The sequence below is a fragment of the Bactrocera tryoni genome, unplaced genomic scaffold (genome assembly GCF_016617805.1).
Source record: "Bactrocera tryoni isolate S06 unplaced genomic scaffold, CSIRO_BtryS06_freeze2 scaffold_25, whole genome shotgun sequence".
Taxonomy (NCBI): domain Eukaryota; kingdom Metazoa; phylum Arthropoda; class Insecta; order Diptera; family Tephritidae; genus Bactrocera; species Bactrocera tryoni.
Genome location: NW_024395977.1, coordinates 5504644 through 5523773, shown reverse-complemented (window position 1 = coordinate 5523773; position 19130 = coordinate 5504644). Strand labels below are relative to the sequence as shown.

The following is a 19130-nucleotide window of genomic DNA, read 5'->3' as shown; positions in this document are numbered from 1 at the left end:
TTAATTGGGGAAAATTCTATAGGCTTTATCCTATCGAATTCATGTTTTAAATTTAGTTTATCTAAAATATCTTTTAAATTTTTGGAAATATTCGACTTACGTTATAGTTTCGTAGTACAATCGCCTGATTGTAAAGGGTGTGGTACGACTCCTTTACTCCAAAATTCTTTTATGAGTTCTTCTCTCATTTTGCTGCCATGTTGGTGTAGGTCCCAAAGGCCGGATGACACTTGCTGCTTCTCCTTTAATTTTTGTTTTGACGTGTCGCTGCGTTACAAATTCCAACATTGATGGGTTGGGGTTGAATAAAGGAAGGATCATGTCAACTTCCCTGATGAATGATGATAAATCTCTGCCGTCAAAGTCCATGATTCTTGAAGCTTCCTTCAAAATTTGCGATCCTGTCATCTGAAGTGGTTGCTGCTCGCCTGGATTCATTGCTGATGTATCCTCTTTTATTACAACTGAACTTGTTGTTGTTGCTTTGTATGGTGCACTTCGGTCTTTCTGCGTCTTCTGTGTGTGGGGCATTAATCTTTAATCCCACTCTTCCTGGTAATGTTGATGGGCGGAATGAAGCTATTCTTCGCCTTCACAAATTGTAGTCCTCGGAGTCGCTCTCCGACGTTCCAGATAACTTGTGTAGAAACTTAAATTTCTTAAACTTGGCTATCTGTGCCGACCGACTTATATATTTGTATATATAAGAGATCTTTTTAAAATGGGAGCTAATCTTAAGATTTGCTTCCGTTGCTAAAGCTTACGAAACTTAAAAACTTCAGTTTTTAGTATCGCTCAACTTTGCAGTTTGTATCCTACCGACTGCGCCAGTTTTAGGTTTGTTCGAGCGGAGGAATAAAAATGCCAATGATGTTGTTTCTATGACATTATATTTTATTCTCTGATGTTTCAAGTTATGTTCTGCTTATATAACTACTAAAGTGATTACAATTTTCTTAATCTATTTCTTTTTGTTTTGTTTATTTTCTTATGAAATACAATATTTGTAAAATGTAATCTTATTTTCTATTGAATGCAAACAAACATGACTGTGGGGTTTTACCCGATAATGTTTAAGTTATCATTATAGTCAAACATAAGGACCAAAACATGTTTGTATGCATTTGCATTATGAATACAATATTTGTAAAATGTAATCTTATTTTCTATTGAATGCAAACAAACATGACTGTGGGTTTACCCGATAATGTTTGGGTTATCATTATAGTCAAACATAAGGACCAAAACATGTTTGTATACATTTCGCATTATGTTCTTTATCTCTACTTGTTATCTTATATTTTTTGTAATGTTTACTTGTTTTTCTTTAATCTTTTATTTTGTCCAATTTATAGTATTTTGTTGTGTGGTGTCTGGTTGAGATGATAGTGTACACATAACTCGCGCATATTATATTACTGATAAATGATAATATCTCGATTTGAAATTGATTTGTACTTACATACGGGCCATTACATCAACTGGCGACATGGTTTTGTACCCGTGGTTCTCCGATTTTGACGAAACTTTAGAATATATAGACCAAAATAAGAATATTTGTAAACTTTTTAGTGGTCAAAGTTGCTCCATTGTTTTTTGACGCGCAATTCAAATTGGGATCAAACAAAAAAATTACAATTTCCTTTATTTTTTAACGACTTCAAAATTGAGGGAAAAAAATTTTGCAGTTATCCAATTTTATGTAAAAAAATCTCAGCTTTCTGATAAAAATATTTTCAACATCCAAAAAAATTTAAAAAAACCAAAAAAAACATTTTTTTTCAAAAATCCGTTTTTTGAGCTTTTCCCCCAATTTTTTTTTTCAAAATTGCACGGACGGACGGACGGACTGACAGACGGGCGGACAGACAGACATCCGGATTTCAACTCTACTCGTCACCCTGATCACTTTGGTATATATAACCCTATATCTGACTCTTTTAGTTTTAGGACTTACAAACAACCGTTATGTGAACAAAACTATAATACTCTCCTTAGCAACTTTGTTGCGAGAGTATAAAAAGAACAGAAAACCGTCACCAAACCGTTTTCGGTATTCGGTTTATTTTGCTGTAAAAACCGAGAAACCGCAAACAAAGCAGTTAGGTACTGTGTATAGCGGATTATTGATTGCCGGTAAAAATCATAAAAATCAAAAAAGAACAAAAAATTTTTCAAGTATTTACTAGCAGTAATTTCCAGCAAAACTCCTTATACTTGATCAAGTATAAGCAGGATTGCTTAAAATAAGCTACGGCAATCACAAGAAAAAACAAGTAAGGAAGGGCTAAGTTCGGGTGTCACCGAACATTTTATACTCTCGCATGATAAAGTGATAATCGAGATTTCATTATACGTCATGTACATAGTTTTCAAATACCGTATTTATTGTAAAGTTTTATTCCACTATCATCATTGGTTCCTAATGTATAAATTATACAGAGAAGGCATCAGATGGAATTCAAAATAGCGTTATATTGGAAGATATTAACATATATATTTCGCACATGTCATCAGGGTGTTAAGGAAATATTTTATACCGAATTTCATTGAAATCGGTCAAGTAGTTCCTGAGATATGGTTTTTGGTCCATAAGTGGGCGACGCCACGCCCATTTTCAATTTTTAAAAAAAGCCTGGGTGCAGCTTCACTCTGCCATTTCTTCGGTAAAATTTAGTCTTTCGGACGTTTTTTGTTAGTCGGTTAAAGCCCTTTTAGTGATTTTCAACATAATCTTTGTATGGGAGGTGGGCGTGGCTATTATCCGATTTCTTCCATTTTTGAACTGTATATGGAAATGCCTGAAGGAAACGACTCTATAGAGTTTGGTTGACATAGCTATAGTAGTTTCCGAGATATGTACAAAAAACTTAGTAGGGTCGGGGCCACGCCCAGTTTCCAAAAAAAAGTACGTCCAAATATGCCCCTCCGTAATGCGATCCTTTGTGCAAAGTTTCACTGTTTTCGGTTTCCGCCATTTTGTGGGCGTGGGAGTAGGCCGATTTTGCCATTCTTCGAACTTAACCTTCTTATGGAGCCAAGAAATACGTTTCATCATGATATCTCAATTTTTACTCAAGTTACAGCTTGCACGGGCGGACGGACGGACAGACAGACATCCGGATTTCAACTCTATTCGTCACCCTGATCACTTTGGTATATATAACCCTATATCTTACTTTTTTAGTTTAAGAGTTACAAACAACCGTTATATGAACAAAACTATAATACTCTCCTTAGCAACTTTGTTGCGAGAGTATAAAAGTCAAAAGCATATGCGCAAATAAAAATTGTATATCATACATACATACATATGTATATGTCACATATACCACTATTACAGCAAAGAGCATAACTTGCTCTTTCGCTAGTTTAATCATATTCAACATATTTCAAATATACATATACATTCATATATGTATCTAAAATTAAAAGATTACTAAATTCTCATTTCGCGGTTTCTTATCTCTGCGAACATATGTATGTATTTACATTAGGCCGGGTCGATTTGTATGGGTGGAAAAAACCAACAAAGCGGCTAGCAAAAACGAAAACTACAGAAAATTCTAAGAAAGTTTTGCTAAGAAACCATGGATCTAAAATAAATTTCCATTTCGCGCAGAGCGACTTTACATTTTGAGGTCATACTTATTAAATTGTTCTCAAAAACCTATACTTTCATAAGAAGCGATCCGGAAAATTGTGCTTGGTTTCTTCGATTATAATGAGAGTTTGTGCTTCTATGTATGCAGCATACAGATATTCCCATATTTTTTAAAAAATTCTAAAATTGTGGAAATTACGGTGGATCGAAAATAAAATTTTGTTATTGTAATTAAGTTTTCCATGATATCGTCTCTATTCTTTGCAATAGCCCGTCGGGAAACTGTTGTCAGAAGCTGTACACAACTCTCAGTTGCTTGGGTATGACATGGAATCCCTGGGTCAGGAAGCGGCGGATCTTCAGACTCAATAAACTGCAACAAGTGTTCGTATGGAATGTTTGCTGAGAATGGAGGCTCAGACAAAACACTGTCATCATCTAGGTCAACCAGATCAAAGTAGTCTGAGCATTCAAAATTTATTGCGAACATCTTTTCTCTTACCATAAAGCATTCCCAGTAAGATATTTTCAATATGAGCGAAGTATGAATTATTTTGGATTACAGTGTTAACAATTTCTCGCAGTGTTGTGTGGTAAGAGTACCGTACGATTGCTTTTTTTTGTTGTCTTTTGCTCAGCCACGTAAAAAAAATAAGTTACACAAGCCTGCTATTATTGCATTAATTGCATGGCACGCTGTTATTTTTAAAACTATAGGTTTTTGAGCACAATTTAATAGGTAGGATCTCGAAATATAAAGTCACTCTGCGCGAACTGGAAATTAATTTTAGACCCATGGTCTCTTGGCAAAACTTTCTTAGAATTTTCAGTAGTTTTCTCTTTTGCTAGCCGCTTTATGCGAAAAAAAATCGACCTGCCCTAATATACATACATACACGTGTATATGCGGCGCAATTATAAAAATATATATATACATAAAACCGAGTGATCTTGAGAAAATTACCTGCGGTCGGTTAATTCTCTTTTCGTGGTTTCTTCGTACGAACATACATATATACAAATATGTAGTATATGTATATATTTATTCGTATATACATATGCACCTACGGCGCATATAAATATATTCAATATATACTGGAAGAAATACCCAATCGACATTGGGTACAAATTATGTATATAACAATAAATATGTTAAAAAAGGATTTTTATAAAATACAAAATTTGTACATAAGTGTATTGTCACATACATATGTAGATACGCTCACTGCTTCAAAGTACACATTGGCATATGTATATTCCGCGATACCCCTTGGGTTTCGTCTAACAAAACCAAGCAGGATTGCGTATAAAATATATTCACAGTCCACATTCGCATATTTCCCGCAATACCCTTGATTTTTGATCAACAAAAACAAGCAGGATTGTGTAAAAAACCAAAGCGTAATACATATGTATGTACATACATGCATATGTACAACGTGCAGTGATCTCTAATACGAGCGCTCATTAGCACATAATAAATAAAATATCCACCTATAGGTATACCCCAAGAGTAATAGAAACAAGATTGCTCAATGCGCATGTTTGCTTTCAGCTCTGCTCCTGCAGAGGCTAATGAAAGGCAAAGACAAGCCCAAGAGGCAAGTTCAGGCATTCACCTTAAAGTGCCAGTATGCGACGCAGATATATTTCATGATGGTTATGAACAGTGGCTGTACTTCCGGGACATGTTTACAGCCGTTTACATAAACCATCCTAAATTATCACAAACGCAGAAATTGTATTACCCCAGATACAAAACCAAAGGTCAAGCAGGCGTAATAGTCAAACAGTTCGCTCTCAATGACGAAAATTTCAATTTTGCTTGCGAAGCTCTAAAATCACCAAACACTCTTGCAAGTTTAAGTTCGCGGAATCCAACTAAGTTGCTGCCTAACGCTTTTCCCACGTTAACCACTGCTCCTGCAGAAGCTAATGAACGGCAGAAAAGGATGGAGTCTCGTTCCAAAAAAGAGATGTTAACAACAATGTTGAAGAATACCGCCCCTGTTGAAGTAATTCAAGAAGACAAGGTTGGACAGGGCACCTCAAACTGCAGGAGAGGAGGTCGTCGATGAGAAAGACGAGAAAATACTGCTTTTGGAAACAGAAATGTTAGTCCTAATTGATATTGATGAAGTATCTTTTTCTTACATAAGTATGTATGGCTGAATAGTGTTGTTAGAACTTTGAATAAGTACAAAAACGAGCAGTCAGCAGAAATTAAACGCCTTAGGATTTCCATTAAAACCTCGGAATTCCACAGAAATAATTTGGAGCAAAAACTTAGCTACATTTTCATCAACGGCCAGGTAAGTGCCAAAATTCTAAAAAGTATTATAAATTATATTATAAACCTAAAACTACAGAAAACATTCTTATATAAAAATGTATTGATGTTAACAAATGCAAATATGTACTAACACACAAACTAAGTTTTTGCACTGTTTCTTATCCTAATTATAATAATAATCTTAACTAACAATTTATTCCATTTATTTATACGCATGTATGTATGTTTGTTATATTTTTACAGGTAATAGTTTTCAACATGTGTCAGTTGATATAAATTCCACTAACCCAATTGAAAATAATGATGGCTTGGAGATTCTCAACAACAACGGACTTGAGAATTTGGCAGGGTACATCTGCCACAAACTCGGTAAAGACAACCTCGAAATTTGTGGCAATTCAGAAAATTGTTCGTCTTATACTTGGGTGGATCACCTTTTGAAGGAGGACTCTCAAAACCAACAGATATGTTAATGGAGCATATGACAGCCTTGCAAGCAGTATTTGACGATGTAAATGGTACTGATTTGCATATCGTACATAAGTACAAATTACGCCCAGAAGCACTTAGATTTCAGTAATTTTGTAAATGGTAGCTCGAAAGTAAAATAATTGTTTTTCATAGCCAGAATGTATTTTAGGATTCGTTCATTAAATAAAATCTTAATTGAACATATGTATAGCAAAACAAGTAAGGAAGGGCTAAGTTCGGGTGTCACCGAACATTTTATACTCTCGCATGATAAAGTGATAATCGAGATTTATGTATACGTCATTTACATATTTTTCAAATACCGTATTTTTGTAAAGTTTTATTCCGCTATCATCATTGGTTCCTAATGTACTATATATTATACAGAGAAGGCATCAGATGGAATTCAAAATAGCGTTATATTGGAAGAAGGCGTGGTTGTGAACCGATTTCACCTATATTTTGTACATGTTATCAGGGTGTTAAGAAAATATTATGTACCGAATTTCATTGAAATCGGTCGAGTAGTTCCTGAGATATGGTTTTTGGTCCATAAGTGGGCGAGGCCACGCCGATTTTCAATTTTTAAAAAACGCCTGGCTGCAGCTTCCTTCTGCAATTTCTTCCGCAAAATTTTGTGTTTCTGACGTTTTTTGTTAGTCCGTTAACGCACTTTTAGTGATTTTCAACATAACCTTTGTATGGGAGGTGGGCGTGGTTATTATCCGATTTCTTCCATTTTTGAACTGTATATGGAAATGCCTGAAGAAAACGACTCTGTAGAGTTTGGTTGACATAGCTATAGTAGTTTCCGAGATATGTACAAAAAACTTAGTAGGGGGCGGGGCCACGCCCACTTTTCCAAAAAAAATACGTCCAAATATGCCCCTTCCTTATGCGATCCTTTGTGCCAAATTTTACTTTAATATCTTTATTTATGGCTTAGTTATGACACTTTATAGGTTTTCGGTTTCCGCTATTTTGTGGGCGTGGCAGTGGGCGGATTTTGCCCATCTTCGAACTTAACCTTCTTATGGAGCCAAGAATTACGTGTACCAAGTTTCATCACGATATCTAAAATTTTACTCAAGTTACAGCTTGCACGGATGGACGGGCAGGCAGACATCCGGATTTCAGCTCTACTCGTCACCCTGATCACTTTGGTATATATAACCCTATATCTGACTCTTTCAGTTTTAGGACTTACAAACAACCGTTATGTGAACAAAACTATAATACTCTCCTTAGCATATTTGTTGCGAGAGTATAAAACGAGCTCACTCTTAGTTCTAAACCCATTTCTGAACACGAAACGTCTTCTTCGTGCCAATGATCGGCTTGCGAATTCGAGCCTAACATACAACGAACGCCACCCCATAATAATTCCAGAGAGGTCACCATTTGCCACATTATTCCTCAATTACATCCACTACTTAATGCTACGTGCCGAACATAGCCTCATGCAACATATGGTACCCCAGGAATATTACATATATCCCCCGTCTTAAGCCGCAAATCAAGAAGCACTATGCACAAACAGAAGATGCGAACGCAGATTATGGCAGCACTTCCACCGGAACGCTGCAATTTCGTTCTGCCTTTCACCACAACAGGTGTTGATTTTGCTGGGGCTTTCCAGGTAAAGGCGTCTATGTTAAGGTCTCATACTCTAATGAAAGGCTATGTGACTGCCTTTGTAAGTTTCACAACAAAGGCAGTACATCTTGAGCTATGTAGTAATCTGACGACGGAGGCTTTTCTCGCGACATTTGCTCGCTTCGTCGCTCGACGTGGCTACCCATCAAAGATCATGAGCGATAATGGCAAAACTTTCATTGGAGCGCAACGAGCCACAGAAAAGCAATTTGTGGATTTCCTAAAACAAGTGTCGCTCGACATCGTACAAAAGTACGCCCCTCAAGGTATCAATTGGCAATTTATACCCAAGCGCTCCTCAAATGGGCGGTTTATGGGAATAAGCTGTAAAAAGCTTCAAATCCCATTTCAAACAGGTAGCTGGAAATTATAAATTCAATTACGAAGAGTTCACGACGTTATTAAATCGAATTGAAGCCGTTCTCAATTCACGGCCACACCCTGTACTATCTTAAGACTCTTCAGATTTCACCGCCTTAACTCCAGGACATTTTCTAGTAGGAGCACCCATCCTGGCCATTTCTGAGCCAGGCGTGAGATCGCTATCCCTATTAAATCGATGGGAACGAATTAAAATTCTCCATCATGATTTCAGCCGCCGATGGAAGGACGAGTACATAAAGGATTTCCACAAAAGATACCGTTGGAAGATTCCTGAACAAGCGCCTAAACTTGGAGACTGTGTCCTCATTCATGATGATTGTCTACCCTCCGCCGAGTGGCGGCTTGGCTGCATAGAAAAGCTACATTATGGCTCCGACGGTCACATACGGGTCAGGGATCTCCGTACGCAAAATGGAACACTAACCAGACCGCTCGTGAAGCTATGCTTTCTGCCAACTTCCGATGATCGCGAATCCGAAAACCGAAAAAACCGAACCGATAATATCGCAATATAATAAACCGAGAAATACGCCAATACCAACCGTTAAAAATAACAACCGAAAATGAGGAGGATGGAGTCGTGTGTAGAAGTTCACGCAAGTGAGGAAAGTTCTCTGATCGCCATTCACTTGGGAGTGGCCAGAAACGATTCTTTTACACATGGATCAAGCAGCTCACTACTTCCGGTCTTTGACCAAGTATCCTCTGGGTAGCCTAAGAACATCTGTTCGAAGGTGAGCTAATGTGAGAAGGCGAAACATTCCCTACATAGGGTTGTGCGCTGGGCTTGGGACCGGCCACGTAAAAAGCAATACCAATGAAAAAGAAAACACAGCCTCGGATGATAGACCCCCCTTTTGATGACGACCATGTCAAACGGAATAAGGACTACGATTTGAGGGCATGCACCTGGAATGTCCGGACCCTTAATTGGGAAGGTGCCGCTGCTCAGCTGGTTGATGTCCTCGCAAAAATAAAGGCTGACATCACCGCCGTCCAAGAAATGCGATGGACGGGACAAGGACAGAGACGAGTAGGTCCTTGTGACAATTACTACAGTGGCCATATAATGGAGCGCAAGTTTGGTGTTGGATTCGTGGTGGGAGAGAGACTCCGTCGCCGAGTACTATCATTCACTCCGGTGAATGAACGTCTAGCCACAATCCGCATCAAAGCGAGGTTCTTCAACATATCGCTGATTTGCGCCCACGCCCCGACGGATGAGAAGGACGATGTGACCAAAGATGCCTTCTATGAGCGCTTGGAGCGCGCTTATGAGAGCTGCCCCCAACGATGTCAAAATCGTGCTTGGCGACTTTAACGCCAGGGTGGGCAAAGAAGGTATATTTGGCACTACGGTCGGTAAATTCAGCCTCCACGACGAAACATCCCCAAATGGGTTGAGGCTGATTGACTTCGCCGGGGCCCGAAATATGGTTATCTGTAGTACTAGATTCCAGCATAAGAAGATTCATCAAGCTACCTGGCTGTCTCCGGATCGAAAACTACCAACCAGATCGATCATGTTGTGATAGATGGAAGACACGTCTCCAGTGTTTTAGATGTGCGTGCGCTCCGAGGTCCTAACATCGACTCGTACCACTATCTTGTTGCAGCTAAGATTCGCCTTCGCCTCTGTGCAGCAAAAAGCGCACGCCAACAAACACAAGGAAGGTTCGATGTCGAGAAGCTGCAATCACAACAGATAGCCGAACGATTTTCTACTCGGCTTGCACTCCTGCTCTCTGAGAGCACTAGTCAACAACTCGGTATAAGGGAACTGTGGGACGGCATTTCAAATTCCTTACGTACAGCTGCAACCGAAACCATTGGTTTTCGGAAAGAGCAAAAGAACAGCTGGTACGACGAGGAGTGCCGTGTCGCAGCGGAGAAAAACAGGCTGCCTACACTCGCAACGTTACGATCGACCACTACACGTGCGGGATGGGATAGATACCGAGAGTTGAAGAGGGAAGCGAGACGCATTTGCAGACAGAAGAAGAAAGAGGCCGAAATGCGTGAGTACGAAGAGCTTGATAAGCTGGCCGACAGGGGTAATGCTCGAAAATTCTACGAAAAAATGCGGCGGCTTACAGAAGGTTTCAAGACCGGAGCATACTCTTGTAGAACCCCCAAAGGTGATCTAGTCACTGAAGCCCAGAGCATACTTAAATTATGGAGGGAACATTTCTCCAGCCTGCTGAATGGCAGTGAACGCACAAGACCAGGAGAAGGAGAACCCGATTCCCCAATCGATGACGTTGGATCAGACGCTCCATTACCCGACCATGAAGAAGTTCGAATAGCAATTGCCCGCCTCAAGAACAACAAAGCGGCAGGGGCCGACGGACTGCCGGCTGAGCTATTCAAACACGGCGGCGAAGAACTAATAGGGAGCATGCATCAGCTTCTTTGTAAAATATGGTCGGACGAAAGCATGCCCAACGATTGGAATTTAAATGTGCTCTGCCCAATCCATAAAAAAGGAGACCCCACAATCTGCGCCAAATACCGTGGGATCCGCCTCCTCAACATCGCATATAAGGTTCTATCGAGCGTATTGTGTGAAAGATTAAAGCCCACCGTCAACAAACTGATAGGAACTTATCAGTGTGGCTTCAGACCTGGAAAATCAACAACCGACCAGATATTCACCATGCGCCAATTCTTGGAAAAGACCCGTGAAAGGAGAATCGACACACACCACCTCTTCGTCGATTTCAAAGCTGCTTTCGACAGCACGAAAAGGAGCTGCCTTTATGCCGCGATGTCTGAATTTGGTATCCCCGCAAAACTAATACGGCTGTGTAAACTGACGTTGAACAACACGAAAAGCTCCGTCAGGATCGGGAAGGACCTCTCCGAGCCGTTCGATACCAAACGAGGTTTCAGACAAGGCGACTCCCTATCGTGCGACTTCTTCAACCTGCTCCTGGAGAAAATAGTTCGAGCTGCAGAACTAAACAGAGAAGGTACCATCTTCTATAAAAGTGTACAGCTGCTGGCGTATGCCGACGATATTGATATCATCGGCCTCAACACCCGCGCCGTTAGTTCTGCTTTCTCCAGGCTGGACAAAGAAGCACAGAAAATGGGTCTGGTAATGAACGAGGGCAAAACGAAAGATCTCCTGTCATCAAACAAACAGTCGTCGCACTCGCGACGTGGCTCTCACGTCACTGTTGACAGTCATAACTTTGAAGTTGTAGATAATTTCGTCTATTTAGGAACTAGCATTAACACCACTAATAATGTCAGCCTGGAAATCCAACGCAGGATTGCTCTTGCCAACAGGTGCTACTTCGGACTGAGTAGGCAATTGAAAAGTAAAGTCCTCTCTCGACGAACAAAAGCTAAACTCTATAAGTCGCTCATAATTCCCGTCCTGCTATATGGTGCAGAGGCTTGGGCGATGACAGCAACCGATGAGTCGACGTTACGAGTTTTCGAGAAAAATTCTGCGAAAGATTTATGGTCCTTTGCGCATTGGCCACGGCGAATATCGCATCCGATGGAACGATGAGCTGTACGAGATATATGACGACATTGACATAGTTCAGCGAATTAAAAGACAGCGGCTACGCTGGCTAGGTCATGTTGTCCGGATGGATGAAAACACTCCAGCTCTGAAAGTATTCGACGCAGTACTCGCTGGGGGAAGCAGAGAAAGAGGAAGACCTCCACTCCGTTGGAAGGACCAAGTGGAGAAGGACCTGGCTTCGCTTGGAATATCCAATTGCCGCGCAGCGAAAAGAAGAAACGACTGGCGCGCTGTTGTTAACTCGGCTATAATCGCGTAAGCGGTGTCTACGCCAATTAAGAAGAAGACGAAATGAAAATAACAAATCGTAAATAAAAATAACAAACCGTACGAAAAAATAACAAACCGTAAAGAAAACTAAAAGAAAATGGTCGATCAATACGACGACCCATTCATGCCACATCGTGGCACGATTGCCCATATCAACTTACAATGACAGATATGTATAATTAACCATCTCATTTACCACAGATTACCATGGATGTAGGTACGCCAGTTGCAAATACGCAACGGGCCTGCCCCAGCGCCCCGAACGGTAGTTGCAACAGCATCGGCTGCTGCTCCGGCAACCACGCCAGCAACCGCATCGGCAACAACGCCGGCACCTGTACAGGTAACCGCGCCTGCAGCGGTACCTGCATCCGCGCCTCGTGGTGGCACCCGACCACCACCGATCACATCGAGGATTTCGGAGACCCGTCAGATAAGGTGGCCCATCTGTCGACGCCCACACCGTCTGCATCATTGTGGCATATTTCGGGGTATGCGACCCGTGCAACGGCAGCAAGTTGCCTGCGAACCGACACCGCCCTAAACTACGTGTCAACCAAAGAAAAATCCCGGGAGCGTCGGACTCAAATTGAGCGGCTCATTGGGCAGCGTCTGTCTGCAAGTCAGGAGCGGCTGAACTATCCAACTACAATCGGAAATTGGAAAGAAATTCTTATAAAACGGATACCAGTTTCTAAGCCAAGTAAGACTCTGGTAAAAATCAACTGGACACAGTTCTCGAAAATTTTACACTGGAGCTGACAGGCGTAGTATTCGGCGACTTTAGTAAGCGGAGTGAAATCTTGCTGAAACGGCTTGCCGGCTTATGTTACAAATGCCTTCCGTCCCCACTAAAACCCCGGCAAGGCCTCAAGGTACGTTCGATGCTTGCCGTCATTTAGTTGGCGCTGCAATTTCGGTTGAGCGTTGCTCCCGATTAACGCTGATCTGGCACTAAACTTCGGTGCCCATAAGGACCTAAGTCAACCCTTGCATAACCTCCCTGCACTGCAAAGATAACCACGGGATCATCACAGCGATTGCACATAGCGAGCAGAGATAGCGGCCTTGAGGGGGGACCCAATTAAATGAACACCACAAATCATAATAATGACACCGAATTTGAAAATGTAAACGAGCACATGGTCTTTAGGCGAAGCTCAAATGTTATGCGAACACCGCCGCTGCATACCAACCACGAAAGCAGCACAGCAGCAGGGGCTGAACAAGACAAGCAGCAAGAAGTAACTCCTATGGCGAGAAAAACAATTACTGCAGGAAATATGCCAGTCTTTTATCAACTCGGGGATTAGATTGGCAATCTGGTTGCAATGCTTGAGGATGGAAAGAGACGATCTATCCACCAAGCTATGAGGGACACCATAGGACGGATAACCTCATTGTATGAGCTAGCTGCCTCTGAGCGTGCTACTAAACTAAGCCCCGGTGAAAGGAGGGAAAACACGTCCCAAACTTCGCCGTGGTTTGTGATCGCAATCCAAGCGAAGAGGAAGCTCGAAAACGGGAAAAGGATTCAAGGAGTAAAAGACGAAACGACTGTGTTGAAATGCAATAAACGCAAATACCTGAAAGTGTGGCACCTCCCTCAGAAAAACAGGCAACTGAATGGGAACTGGTGAAAAACAGACGTAATAAGCCGGAACTGAAAAAAACGGAACCAGAGATACCGAAACGGAAGCTGAAGCGCACGGAAGCTCTGGTGATTTCGAAGACCAGAGACATGTCGTACGCAGATATGCTAAAGAAAATGAAATCAGACCCCAGACTTCAAGACCTCGGTGATAGCTTGAGCAAAGCAAGGAGAACAGCTAAGGGTGAACTTCTGCTAAAGCTCAAAGCAAAAACGAAAGAGCCTTCTAAAAAACTCAGGGAACGCGCAATAGAGGTCCTAAAAGATATGGCAGAAGTACTAGCACAAGCAATTACACAAGAAATTAGAGACTTAAACGAGGCAACGACAGCCGAGGAAGTATGTATGTCCATAAATGACAAATTTCCTGACGAAGAAAATCTAGAACATAGTGCCATCAAATCCATGCGACGGCTTAAGGACGAAACGCAAATTGCCATTATTGTCCCTTTGGCAATATCAAAAAAAATCCTTGACGCAAATAAAATAAAAATAGGTTGGGTTAATTGTAGGGTTCGAGAAATTACAGGACCAGTCCGATGCGCGATATATGACCGAACTCAAAGCATTTAGAGTTCGGTCATATATCGCGTAACTGCAAAAACAGGAAAGATCTTGCTATAGATGTGGAGAAAAGGGGCATGCCGCAAAAGGATGCAATAAAGAGCCTCTATGTCTCTTATAACCACAAGGGACGAATAAGTACCCGACTGGTAGCTTTAGCTGCCCAGTTTATAAAAAGGCCGCTGGAAAACCGCAATGATGAGGTATCTCCAGTTAAACCTCAACCACTGTTCGGCAGCCCAAGCACTGCTGACAAAAACTGCCTCGGACCTTAACACAGACGTACTATTACATAGTGAACCGTATAAGACCCCAAAAAATGACAAAAACTGGATTAAAGACAAAGATTCAAAATCTGCGATATGGACCTTTAACAACGTTCCTTTCGAAAATACTCAAACCATTAAAGAAAAAGGCTTCGTGTACGCAAAGATAAAGGGCATACATTTCTACAGTTGCTACGCCGCTCCTAGTCTATCCCTGACAGAATTTCAGGATATGCTCTTTAGGCTCACATCGCACGCAAGAGGAAAGACACCGCTAGTCATCGCTGGTGACTTTAATGCATGGGCGGTAGAATGGGGGAGTATGATCACTAACGCGAGGGGCACAGCACTTCTGTCGTCGCTTGCAAATATTGATATTATACTCCTTAACAACGGACACAAGCCAACATTTATGAAAGGAAGAGCGTCATCGTATATTGATCTTACCTTCGTAAGCTCGTCGATAGCAACGCAAACCGCATGGAGAGTTTCAGACATCTATACACATAGTGACCATTGAGCCATAATCTTTAATATCATTATACAGAATAAGTAAAACTCTGGTATTTTCGCACCTAAAAACATAATAAGACGCTGGAAAACAGAAACCTGTGATACAGAAATGCTGGAATTCGCCATTAGCCAAGTAAAAGAGGATCTACTAGGGAACGCTCAGAACAAGACAAAGCACATCACAAAATCATTTGTAATGGTAGCCGATGCCACGATGCCACGAAGAAAAGACGGAAGAAACAGAGCCCCGCTATACTGGTGGTCTGAAGAAATCGCGCAACTGAGAGCTGAATGCCTCAAGTTTCGACGTAGACAGCATCGTGCTACAGGAAAAGGTGACTTTGCAGAACTTCTTATAAACTTTCGGAAAAAAAGGAAAGAACTGCATAAGGTCATAGCCAACACCAAAGAAATGCCTTTAACCAACTTACCTCAGAAGTAGATAACGACCCTTGGGGAAAAGCCTACCGAATTGCAATGCAGAAAATAGGTAGATCAAAAACACCACCTACATCTCCCGCAATTTTACGTAAGATAGGCCATAGTTTATTCCCAAGATGCGAGCCTATGAAAGTGCCAATTTCGCTGAAGTGTCCCACGAAGAAATACAACATGCGGTGAAAAGAATCAAGATTGGCAAATCACCCGGCCCGGACGGAATACCCAACTTCCTAACTAAGCGTATCATCCAAAGAAAGCCAAAATTGTTCCAAAACGCATACACAAGCTGCTTGAAGGAAGGGACCTTTCGCAAATGTTGGAAGCGTCAACGCCTCGTTCTTCTCCCCAAAGGTGATAAACCTCCAGAAGAACCCTCGTCATATCGGCCCTTATGTAAGCTTGATACGGCTGGAAAAGTTTTCGAAACAACTATTCGTAAGCGGCTAGAGAAATATACCGAAGGAGACTCTGGGTTGAATCCAATGCAGTTCGGTTTCCGGAAAGGACGTAGCACAGTAGATGCGATAAATGCGGTCACCAAAATAGCGGGTAAAGCACTGGAAGGGAGTAGATGGCGTTGGGGTGTTAAAGGTCCCGGACTACCTCTTCCGAATTGTGGCAAGCTACTTTGAAAACAGAGTATTAGTGTACGAGACAGAATGTGGACCTGAAACATATAAAGTAACAGGCGGCGTTCCGCAAGGGTCAGTCCCATCCCTGTACTCTGGAACGTGATGTACAATGGAATTCTGAGAGTCCCGATGCCTGAGGCGGTAAAAATAGTAGGATACGCGGACGACATTGCGGTCATAGTAGTAGCAAAAACCCTAGACGAAGCGAGATACAAGTGTACTGAAAGCATTAACAATATTAAAAAATGGCTCGAGACAGCTGGCTTACAGCTAGCTGCACACAAAACTGAGGTGGTTTTAATGAGCAGCCGAAAAACAGTGAAATCAATTGAGATATGTATTGATGGGCATACCATAAAGTCAAGCCCACATCTCAAATATCTTGGAGTAATCCTAGATCATAGACTCTCTTTTAAGCAGCACCTAATTTCCACATACATCAAAGCGGCGAGATCTATAGGCAATAGCAAGAATAATGTCCAATATGCGAGGCCCCAAACAACTAGTCAGAAAGCTGCTGACAAGCGTCAGTAGCTCCATCATTCTGTACGCGGCGCGAATTTGGATATCTGCTATTAGACATAGCTCGTATATGAGAGGAGTTGCTTCGGTACACAGACTGGCGTAACTGAGAACTTGCTGTGCATTCAGAACAGTATCGCATGATGCAATCCAAGTTATATCGGGAAGACTCCCCATAGACATAGCAGGTGAGCGTTGCTCATCAGTCCGAGATATGAGGGCTAACATATCACCCAACCAATATAGACAAGACCTGATAAAAATCGACGAGAAATGCCTCCGGAAATGGCAGGAGAGATGGAATAACTCAACGAAGGGAAGGTGGACCCACTCTCTGATACCCAACGGGATTATGGGGAGGTGAACTACTACCTTACGCAGTTTCTATGTATCTGGCCACGGCTGCTTCAGAAGCTATTTGCATAAATTCAAGCATGTGGAATCTCCTCTCTGCATGCACTGCGAAAATTACATTGAAACAGCAGACCACGTACTGGTGGAATGTGTCCGCTTCCAAAAGGAAAGGCAAATACTTTCCAATAAACTAGGAAAGACCCTACCCATACGTTCAAGGGACGTAGTAAGTTTTATGCTAACTTCCCATCTAGCATGGGATATTGTATGTGGGATAATAGCGTATATTATGCAAAAGGTTCCAGAAGACGAAATCGCTGTAAGACCGAGAGTGCAGTCCCGAGATGCTGCAAACCTATGACACCATAAGAACATAAATATAAAGGAGCTGTTATATACATAAACAATACCTGCCCTGCGAAGGAAAGCCTACAGGTAGTTCCGCAGGGAAACACAGGTCTGTGGGCAAGGGGTGCTTTAGCACGTATGCGCTTTATGCGAATCGGGCATAATTGTTGGTACGGGCCAACAGTATATTTTGAAGATTTACACCCACCTTTGGCGTATCCATAAAAAAAACCACACATAATTAACAAAAGGGACCGACGGACAGCGCCCGGCCTCTTTTGTTCTCTATCCGAGCGCATACATGTTTCAACATCGCGATCGCTGATCAACACATAGTTTTGCTTCCAAACCAGTTCTACGAATTCGTCAAAAAGGTGAGTGCCGGTAGTGTTTTACAGATTTTATATACCTGTGCCTAATTATAGTCAATCTCAATACGAAACTGATGAAGAAGAATTAGCTCTGGAAAAATGCTCGATTTTAAAGAAAAATAAAAGGCCTAGAAAAAAAGCGTCAGTCCGACGCTCCACCAGAAGTGATCTTAAAAGAAAATACTTTTTCATCGAACGGTGAAAACCACACAGTTAAAAATGAAAAACCGAAATATGAACCGCGGCCTCCACCTATTAAAATTTCGAATATTTCTTGTTATAAAGAACTAAACAACCTAATTAAAGATAATACGAAAAGTTCATTTGTATTTAAACTATTAAATAACGACATTCATAAAATAAGCGTTACATCAGGTGATGACTACAGATCAGTGACAGAAATGTTGTCTGCGTCGGGAGCTTCATGGTATTCCCTTGAAGACAAAGAAACGCGCCCAATAAAGGTTATAACTAAAAATCTCCACAATTCGTGTAGCTTAGTGGTATTATCGCTGATTTAAAAGAACCGGGTTTAAATGTTATGAAAGTCGGAATTAAACTCAAGTGGAAAATACGATAACCTTTAAACATGATTTTAACTATTTTTAATTCTAATGAAGACATTAAGAAAATTTATGAAACCGTTGTTCTCATCGAGCCTATTAGGAATTCTGAACTTATTCCACAATGTAAAAATTTCCAGGCATTTGGACACACCAAGAACTTCTGTGGCAAAATGTCAAAGTGCGTAAAATGCGGTGGTAAGCACAAAACCATCGAGTGCCAAAAACCAAACTCAGAAAAACCAAAATGCTGTAACTGTGGCGAAAGCCATCCGGCAAACTACAGAGGATGTATTGTTGCCAAGGAGCTTCAAAGCATTCGTAACAAAGCCTTGAAGAAACAAAAAATTTCCGCAAATTTGCCCAGTACATCAAATAATCCACCCATTGGTAATAAAAGTACTGTCAACAAGCTGAATCGTGTACAGACGAGTAAGCTCACTTTTTCTGAAGTACTGAAAAGCAACTCAAACGTAGTGAACGAAAAAAAACCAAAGATGACCGAAGACCTACTAACTCAAAACCTTGAGATGTTAAATAAATCAGTAAAATTCAATAACAATCTGTGCAGCCATTTAGATAACCTCGAAAAAAATAAAAATAAAACAAAATCTAAGTCATGAATGGTGCTCTCCGAGTTATGACATGGAATGCAAATGGACTATTAAAGCCCTAAGAAAAGCTTC

General features: G+C 41.2%; 2 long non-coding RNA genes across 2 annotated transcripts; both read left to right on the top strand.

Moving 5' to 3' along the window:
- The first annotated feature begins 5259 nt into the window (after positions 1 to 5259).
- On the top strand, positions 5260 to 6360 carry LOC120780530. Its single transcript, XR_005705896.1, has 2 exons — positions 5260 to 5916; positions 6141 to 6360. It is a non-coding gene; the product is annotated as an uncharacterized LOC120780530 (long non-coding RNA).
- A 5936-nt stretch (positions 6361 to 12296) lies between these two features.
- Positions 12297 to 18474, top strand: LOC120780532. The gene is made up of 2 exons (XR_005705899.1): positions 12297 to 17884; positions 17936 to 18474. It is a non-coding gene; the product is annotated as an uncharacterized LOC120780532 (long non-coding RNA).
- The last annotated feature ends 656 nt before the right edge of the window (positions 18475 to 19130 follow it).